Source organism: Agelaius phoeniceus, chromosome 14 (genome assembly GCF_051311805.1).
Source record: "Agelaius phoeniceus isolate bAgePho1 chromosome 14, bAgePho1.hap1, whole genome shotgun sequence".
Lineage (NCBI taxonomy): Eukaryota > Metazoa > Chordata > Aves > Passeriformes > Icteridae > Agelaius > Agelaius phoeniceus.
Genome location: NC_135278.1, coordinates 7,166,214 through 7,175,583, shown reverse-complemented (window position 1 = coordinate 7,175,583; position 9,370 = coordinate 7,166,214).

Genomic DNA, 9,370 nt, shown 5'->3' with positions numbered 1-9,370 from the left:
TCTTACAGGCTTTCAAGAGGGGTGACACAATTCAAGAGAGGATGCTGATGAAATCACACTCAAACCTGAGTCTGAACAAGTCAGCAGAGCTCAGCTTTTGGGAGTGAGTCATGTTAAAACCAAGTATATGCTCAAGTGTTTTGCTGGATCATGGCCATATTGAACTATAATGACCTAAATGGATTTACTCCCCAGACAAATTTACCCTTTGCTTTCCTCCTGCCCACACATACATTTGCACCTCAATCAATCACTTATGTCTCCTTCTATTTCCTGCATCCTACTTTTATGAAAAACTTTATGACTTGTTTAATCTCTTCTAAGCATGGCTTTATTTCCTCTATTGGTTTCCTTGATAATTCATCATCAGGGATTTTTTTCCCCTACCTAAAGGTTTTCAATTTTAGTGTAGAAATTTAATAAGAAACAAATTTGTTAAGGCTTGTTAAAGGAGCTGCATCATCTCTTTGTGCTCTTTTATCTAAACCCCTTCCTCCCCATATAAAGACAAAGGTGTTGAAGATGCACATCAGGTAAACAACTGCCTACAAATGGCAAAAATAACATTTTGAAGCTCTCTTTCTGTGGATCTTTTTTTTTATGACATGTGATCTTTATGTCTAAAATTATAGGCATTTAGATGTCAGGTAGCAGGAGAGAAAAAAAATAAAATAGAAGAGATATTGCATGCAGCAAAATATCAAAGAACTGATGCATTGGTGATAGTTATAAGGTGGTTTATTTCTCAAGAAGTGCCCAACTTTATAAAGTTTTTATCATACCTGATAGAAAATTAAGGGCTGCTGATATTTTGCAATTCATTACCCATTGCTTGTTGATTACATAATTGTTATTGAATGAAGGAGCACTGTGAGGTCCTGTGAGAAGCCAAGCTGACATGACTTCTGTCTTTCCTTTTATTACCATAGTCAATAGCTTGGTTGTAAGGAACAGAATTGCTCTTTGTGACTGTATTAGACATTCTTCTGGGAGAGCTAGCTAAAATTTGAGAGCAGAAAAGCATTTCTGGAAAAAAAAGAAACAAAAAAACACCAACCCAGCATGCCAGACAAATCAATAAGTGGATGGAGCCGAGTCTGAGACTTTGGGGTTGGGTTAGAACCTAAATCAAGACACTATTGACTCTGCAAAGCCTGTATCTTTAGGGGTGCCTATATCAAAATCAATATTGCTTTCCTGCTTTATTTGATAACTTTTATGCCTTTGTGCAAGCAAATCCATTTTACAGTTGTATTTCTTTTCTTGAGCTAAAGTCTTCTCTTTGGTATGTGTGACCTGTGTACTGTGGCTCTGTGTAAATTAACAAAAGGTGGATTGTGTGTGATATCTGTCACCAGTGTTCTCCAATGATGACATTTCCAAAGGAAATGAAATATCTATAAATTATTTGCTGCATAATTTATGCTCAACTCCTATATGAGAGTTCTCTACAAGCTGTTCACCATTACCTCAGGAATAACTGAATATTTTATTTTCTGGAAAAAGGATGTAAGCATACATTGATCATCAGAATGTGAGAGCATAAACAGTGGGCTTTAATGATTTAATGCTTTGCATTTATGCAGTTTCCCATCCAAGATTTTCATATTGTATCCAATGTATCCAATATCACATAATTTAAATGCATCCCAGCTTTGTGAAAGGTAGATTTTGTAATCCTGTTTTGCAGATAAAGCTGCAAGGACAATTGAAATTTTATCTGTCTGTGCTTTAAGTTAGACAAGAATCTTGTGCTTGTGCACTTGGCTAAAGTGTTTGGACTGGTCCTGACTGTTCGGTCAGCTCAGCTGGGCTTAATATTTTAAGAAAGTTATATTGTTCATGAATGATTTGTGATCTTGAATGATTGTTCTGGACTATTGTTCAGAGCTATTTTTTGCTGGCCATCTCAAAGTGAACCCAGTGAAAGCCTGTCTCTTTGTGCACATGCCTATATAGACTTACCCTAAATAAACCTGAAAATGAGACTTCTGTATCTTTGAACATTTAGAGTGGAGTTGGTGCAGTATTAGGTTGCTATAAAGCCACTGAAAATTCTGAACCTGGTCTCTGAAGTTAAAGCATCAATCACATCATACCCAGGCCCCCTGCATTCTGAACGTTTTGGAATTAAAAAGCATTGCTAAAATTTTACTTACCTGGTTTTTGAGGCAAAACCTCTGCGTTCCCAGTGAGCTCCTTGTGCTAGAAAATGCATCTATCACAGGTAACATTTCCTCTGATTTTTGCTTGTGCTACCAGCCTTGCCCTATCTGTCTCATAAGTACTCTGTGTGTGGTATTTATGAAATATTATCCAGGTATAGTATTTAATATCTTTACAAGAGAGAAAAAACACAATGCACTTACTCAGCAATTCCATCTGGATTGTGCTTCCGTGATCCAATTTTCTGCCTCAAATTATTACTTCAGCAAAACTCTCTGCAGTGCCAACACACACACAGATGAAGTCATAATAGCAGTTCATTTTACACATGCATATGCACAATCCTCCAAATGGTGTTCCTAAGAATAGAGGTTTGAAAAGCTCCTTGATAACATGAGTGTGAAAGGGGGTTTTGTACAATCAATACTCACATTCTGCTTGCTGCTTGGTATTGATTGCATCTGCTTCTGCAGGCTATAATGTATATTTAACTGTATAAAATAAGTATATTAATTACTGGACCTGTGCTTCCAATAAAATGAAAATTCTGAATTAATAGCTGTACTTTCCTTTTCTGTTTTTGATACATTTAATATCTCAGAGTTAACATCAAAATTCTTCCTGAGTTAGAAGAAATAAATTCAGTCTTCTGGGGAAAACAATTCCTATAGGACTGGTGAAATTCAAGCTTTAAAATTCTGTTCACTGTAAAATATGGTTCACTGCAGAATGATAAAATGCTTAAGAAAAGATAGGTAGAATATAAGAGTATATGAGGGACTGGACATTGCCTAAAAATATGTGTTTGTAATTGTGCTTTAGGTAAATTGTAAAGGTAGGAAAAATTAAGTGGTTTATAGCTATACAATAATGATATTTGATAATGAAGTATTCATTTCAGGTAGAGATGAGAAGTTTAATGAGCTCATCTTTTCCTGATGGATTCCTTTGTAAACCTTTTGGGGAATATGTCACATCACAATGTGTTTCCACAGGGTACTGAAAGTGCAGGAAGTCTCTTCACAAAGGAAACCTGCATGGGCAGCCACCCTGGTTTCCTACAGCTTCCCCCGGGACAAAATTTGCTCAAGGAAAGTTTCAACACAAAGGCAGATTTGATGCCAGTCCCAAGGGGATGGCTAAAAACAAGGGGATGGCTAAAAAAACCACTTCAGGTTCCTCTGCCCCACACTGGATACCAGTTTTTGCCCCATCTGTGCCCCCTCTGCATTTTGTGGGGCTGCTTCTGTGAGGCAGATCAATGGATTGATCCCTGTTAAAAGTAAGCAGGCAAAAAGATCAATTAGCACGCTGAAAGTAATTTCGTAAAATAAATCAATTTGCACCAATAAAGGAGCAATTAAAAACTGGTGGGCAATCTCACCCTTTGGGCTTGAAAAAAATGAAGCTGTGCTGATGTGAAACAGCATGATTTCAATAAATAACTGTCAGTCGTTCTTTTGTTTGCAGTTTAGGAATCCCTTTGGTTCCTGAGAACACAAAAGAAGCCCAAAAGCAAGCAAGATACCTTTATTGTGCTTTTCATATAAGTAAACAATCAGGACTGAACAGGGCACTGTCCAGCTTTGTTTAAAAACTGCTGAGAGTAGAAAATAGCTGTAACTGTAATGAACACCTTTTAACTAAATCAATTCCACATTCTGAGGTCTTCATGACAGATAAAGAGCAAATTACTGGTACACATTAACAACTTGAGAAGCAAATAGTCCCATTAAAATATTTTGCCAGTGTTCATAAACCATTGCTTCCCAGAACTCCATCCCTGTCAAATAAATAACTTTTTGTTCCCTATTAAATACAGAGAGCACAGGTTACTATGGTGATCAACAGAACACAGAATAAACTCTGCTTCTTCATAACTGCCACATTCTAGAGGAAAAAAATATCTGAACATCAGCTTGCAGTTTCAAGCTGAATCTCTGAAAAATATTTTGAAAAAACAAAATGATTTTTATGACATCCAAGAAACACTGGGTTATACTCCACAAAAATGGAAGTGTTGCAGCAGAGTTCCCCTTCAAATAAGAGTGTTTCTAGTCTGAAACATTTCAAAACTCAGGATCACAAGCCTTAGGATTTTTTTTTCTTTTTATTCTAATCAATGAAACATATAGAACTGTGCTGGAATGCTATGGGCCACATTGCTCTGCACATATCTCCAGCTGGGTCAGGGACACTCTGGCCTTTGCCTGTTGTGTTCTTTGTGTGCCACTTGTTTACAATCCCATTTACTCTGTGTTTTATGTCCAAAGGCTGAGTCCTTGACATTGGGCACCCACTGAGCAGCGACTTCTTTGATGCCAGTTTTGGAGGCTTCACTCTTTTGATAAGTATGACTCCCAAGTTTTAATTGCACTTGTATTATTGACTTTTCACTACCAAGGCTTAAGAAAGCAATGAAGTAACATTTGCATCTGCTTGCTCAGTAATCTCTCTCTCATATTTGTTATCAAGAATACTTTTTCAAATATCTGCAATGAATTCCACACCACAATGTGAAATGCTGTAGTTATCTCTAGTCATCCCCAGGTTTAGTTTAATGAAACACAACTTTGATGTAGTCTTATTGCACTGCAAGTCAGACCTTTCTGTTGGACTGCACAGTGGCATTGAAATGGTTTAGGAGCAAGGAATGCAGTCTAGAGCTAACAAAACTGGGTGGACCTTGGAAACAGCCACTTGCTGCATGGCTTTAGGTTATATGCCATTTATTTTTACATATTTCAGCTTCTTGTAGCCTCAGTACAACATCAGATCTGCAAAATATCCAAGTGAATTAAACAGAAAGATCATCCAGTAGCTTGCATGCTGACCTTCAGAACAAAACACTGCCAAGTCCCCAAAATCTCCATTCACATTCACTGAGAGCTGAAGAGCAGCATTCAGATGGGTTTCTCTTTTATCCTACTCTATCCATTCACTCTGTTAAATAAGAGTATCCCTTCCTGCTACCTCTGATATGTTTTTGAGAGGAATAATAACCTACTTTTTAATTGTATGGCTGCACAAGGGACAAAGTGAAAGTGATTTAAAAAAATTGTGGTCCATTGTAAGATGCTTCTAAGCACACTCTGGAGGTTTGAAGCCCTACACAGTTATTATCTAGCTGGACTCTTGGCACCAGTTTTATTTCTAGTCCCAAGCATTCACTTCCCAGACATTCATGGTAGTGAATTTAGTCACACAAAACTTGTGCAGCATGAAAATCATCTACAACCTTTCTAGCTCAAAAGGACATGCCTGTGGGTTCACAAATACACAAAGCCTTTCCCTCAAAAGGGTTGAAAGCAGGAGATTCAAAGGCTAGTACAATCCAGAGCCACAGCTTTCATCATTTGATGATGGCACACAGGATGTTCCCTCCCAGCTGAATCATGCTCAGCATTCCCTGCTCTCAGATGGGGGAGCTCCCCTTTGATACCTGGCAGAGAATTGCAGACTCTGGTACCTTCCACACCTCTGAGCTGGGGAGGGGGAGGGAGAGACACACAGAGGAAAAGAGGTAATATCTTAATATCTATCACATTTCACATTACTGGCAGCCTTTTCTGGATTTCTTAAGGACTTTGGGGTTTTTTAAATTTTGGATTTTTTTTTTTTTCTTAGAGGCATGCTGTAGTGCAAACAAAATTCAACTCAGCAAAACCATCTAATGCTTTAGATTAAGCCTTATAAACCTTATAATTTGTAGAATCTATGAACTCAGTGACTCAGAAGGTAAAAAGCTTCCATGTTATTCTGCATACATGTGTCACAAAGCAGCTCTTATTTTTCAACCTTTAACTAATTGTGTCACTCTGGTGTCCTTCTCCTAACCCATCACTTCTGCCCAGCATGGCTGCCTTTTGTCTTTAAAATGTCATATTAAATATCATCAGCATTTGTAATCTTCTGGACAGAACATTTAAAGTTGAAATAGTTGGTGTCAATGTATATAGACACTGAAATGGAGTTTATTCAATAGAAATCTATATGGACAATTGGTGCAGTAGCAGCTCTTCTCTAACCCAGATGTCATTCTGCATTTTGGCCTGGCTGGTAGGGCTGCAACACAGCTAAGCCATAACTTCTAAAAGTACCAGGCATTTCAAATTCACATTGATTAAAAAAATAAAAATTTTAAAAATCCACATAACTTAGTTGCCCACTAACAGCTTTTAATAAAGGGCTCTATGTCTTATGTGTATGACTAATATCTCTGTATGCCTCATAAATTCTGTGACAACAGTACAACCACTCCTGCTAACTGTGGGTGTTGGACTGCAGAAACACCTGGATAATGGAGACCTGAAGAATTGCAGAGGCTAAATCTCCTCTTTTATCTCACAAACAGCAGCCTTTTATGGGATGAGTATGCCCTGAACTTGTGTTGATACAAATGCTTGTGCAAGGCTCTGGCTGTGCCTCCTTTAGCAATATTCTCCATAAATATTTATGCATTCCTATTTTTACCTGGCATGATCACAGAAAGCAAGTACAGTTAGTACAGTATGAGCATGCCCACAAGTGACTCAGTTTGCATCTCAGAAAGCAATCCAGTCATTTTTCCCATGTTACTCCAACATTAGTAAAACTTCAAGTAATCAACAACTATTATCTTTACCAAGACAGAACACATGCTTAAAACCCTGGAATAAATTTTTCATCCAGTTCTTAGTTTTGCTGCTGTTCTGTTCTTATTGAATTTGAGCAGATTTGTCCTTCCAACTCTGCCACTCTGAACGAATCTGAAATTTCCCAGCTGGACAGGCAGCAGAGGCTGCATGTGAGAATGACAGGATCATGTACAATGGTAAATCAGATGAGAGAGCCATTAACAAAATCTGGATCAGTTTGACCACACTATCTACAGGGGCTGCTGTTGTTAATTTTTGCTCTGAATTATGTTCTCCAGCATAAATTATAGGATGATGGAAGCTCCAATTTTACACAGCCAATTTTAGAATACTTAAATAAAAGAAAAAGTGAGTGCAAAGTCTGTACCAAAAGAAATTACATTTCAGGAGTGAAACTAATAATATATCTATTTAGTTTTAAACATTAATTCACTGAGGATGAATTTCACCATGAGTGCAACATTCTGCAATCATGGTATTTTATATTAAACTCCTGTGAATGCCTCCCTCTTGCTTTGTAGGAACTCATGTTGATACAGAAGGAAGAAAAAAAGAAACAGTTTCTGGAGTGATCTGTCTATATGGAGAGCTAAATTTAATTAATTGGAAGCTCATTTATTACTGAGCTATAACATTTCTGATAGGTTTGTAGGGAACATTCCAATAAACACTCTATTGCTCTTGAAGCAGGAAATAATTAGCTTTCAGTTCTGACCAAAATAAAGAGAAGAAGTCCTGGCAGAAGGAGAATCTGAACTTCTGCTTCCAAACACCATTATACACTTAGAAAAAAACTTTTTAAAAAAAGAGAGATGAATGGAGTTAGATATTGAGAGCACTTCAAATGGTGCATTTTTGAGGCTGTTTCCTTGCAGATTCTTGAGCAGAGGGTCTAAACAGGACACCCAGAGCTCAGTGTGCCACTGGGAGGGGCTGAGGAGCTCCTGCATGGTTCTGTACAGGTGGGGCCTCGATGCAGCCATCCCCACCTCCTCTGCTGTCCTGCCTGGCACAGGCTGAGATATATTCCACTCTGCTCTCCCACATTCCTTGACAAAGAGCCCAGAGGTCATCCCTAGCAGCACACAAGGGCCAGTTCTATTAAGTCCTGCCTGATCCTGAAGGCATGTCTTGGACTCTGGGTCCCAAATTATTTCAGCCTTACTCTGCTCCTGATGTAGGCAAGATATTCAGGATTATTTTTGATGAAGGTTAGGTAGGAGATAATTGATCTACAATAAAGTCTATGAATTATACAATATCAAGGAAAGTAATCTATATGAAGATGTTGATTGTATATTAAATTGTCACATACCTGTCACTTATTTATCCAGGGCCTGTAAGAGCCAAACAAGAGCCTACATAAAAGTGCATATCCATAGAGAAATAGTCAATAACCTTCATTAAAGAGAAAAATGGCATTTTTTTTAATTGCTGCTCATATCTCTTCTAGTTTTGACACATTTTCCATTTGGTAAGGAACTGAAGAAGTTCCAAAAGAAGCCCTGACATGTTTCCTAAGAGCCATTTTTCTTCAGTCCCTGTCTTGGTTTTATGATGTGCTCCATCACTGCAGGACAGCCGGGCACAGCAGTGCAATTCCTCAGCACTGTGCTGGTCTGGCTGCTGTGTGGCACACGCTGGGCTGTAGCTCACAGCTCTGACACCCTGACACAGCCCCACAGGATTTAGGGCTGGGAGGACCCTGTCACAGAAGGGGTATTTATGCCCAGAGGAGAGGAAGGGCTGTAGATGAGCAGGTTTCTAAGGCATGGCTTTCACTCCCAAGCCCAAACCATTTGCATTTAGAGTCTCTGTGTGGAAATGTTGCAGTGAAGGCCCCTTCTTTCCCCCGAGGGCAAATGCATGTGTTATAGCAGTGCTGGAATTAATGTGAGCAGCTCGACGGTCAGGAGGGAGCTCCTCACTTCAGAAAGGGAAATATTGAACTCCTCCTTGGACAAGTGCTTTGATTTCTTCCCAGGGCCTGTTGGAGCTCCCTGATGATCCTTCAGAGGCCCTGGTCTCAGTGATGTCACTTAGATGGCACTTTCAAGGCAACTTGAAAATAACAATTGCTCCTTTGACCTGAGCATTCAGCCACACGTTCAGGCCTTTGCAGGGTTTTCTGCTTAGAAAGAAATATGTGTGCAACACCAGCAGCTCTTTGAAGCAGACCTGTTGTTGTTTTCAGAGAACACAGACCTATTCCCCTGAATGCTGAAGGAATCAAACAATAAGAAGTATTGTCTTTGCTCTAGGATTCTGCCTCTTTATGCTGCCCTGCCAGGCTGCAAAGTGCTCTCTTGTGTTCTGTTTTTTTTCCTCAAGTCAGCATTACAGAGAGGTAGAGCTGTGGGTTCCCTGTCTCATTTGCCTGTAGGTTTACAAGCACATTGCCTACACAATCATATTATCCTTTGTCTCTGTTAACAGAGGTCAAGTGTGGCCCCCATGAGGCTCTGTTTTGTCAGGAAATGTGCTGAAATGTTGTTCCACCACCTTTCATCACTGATGGTGGTTTTGCCCTCCAGTTTCAACTCAAAGCTGTTGTAAGAGTTATTACA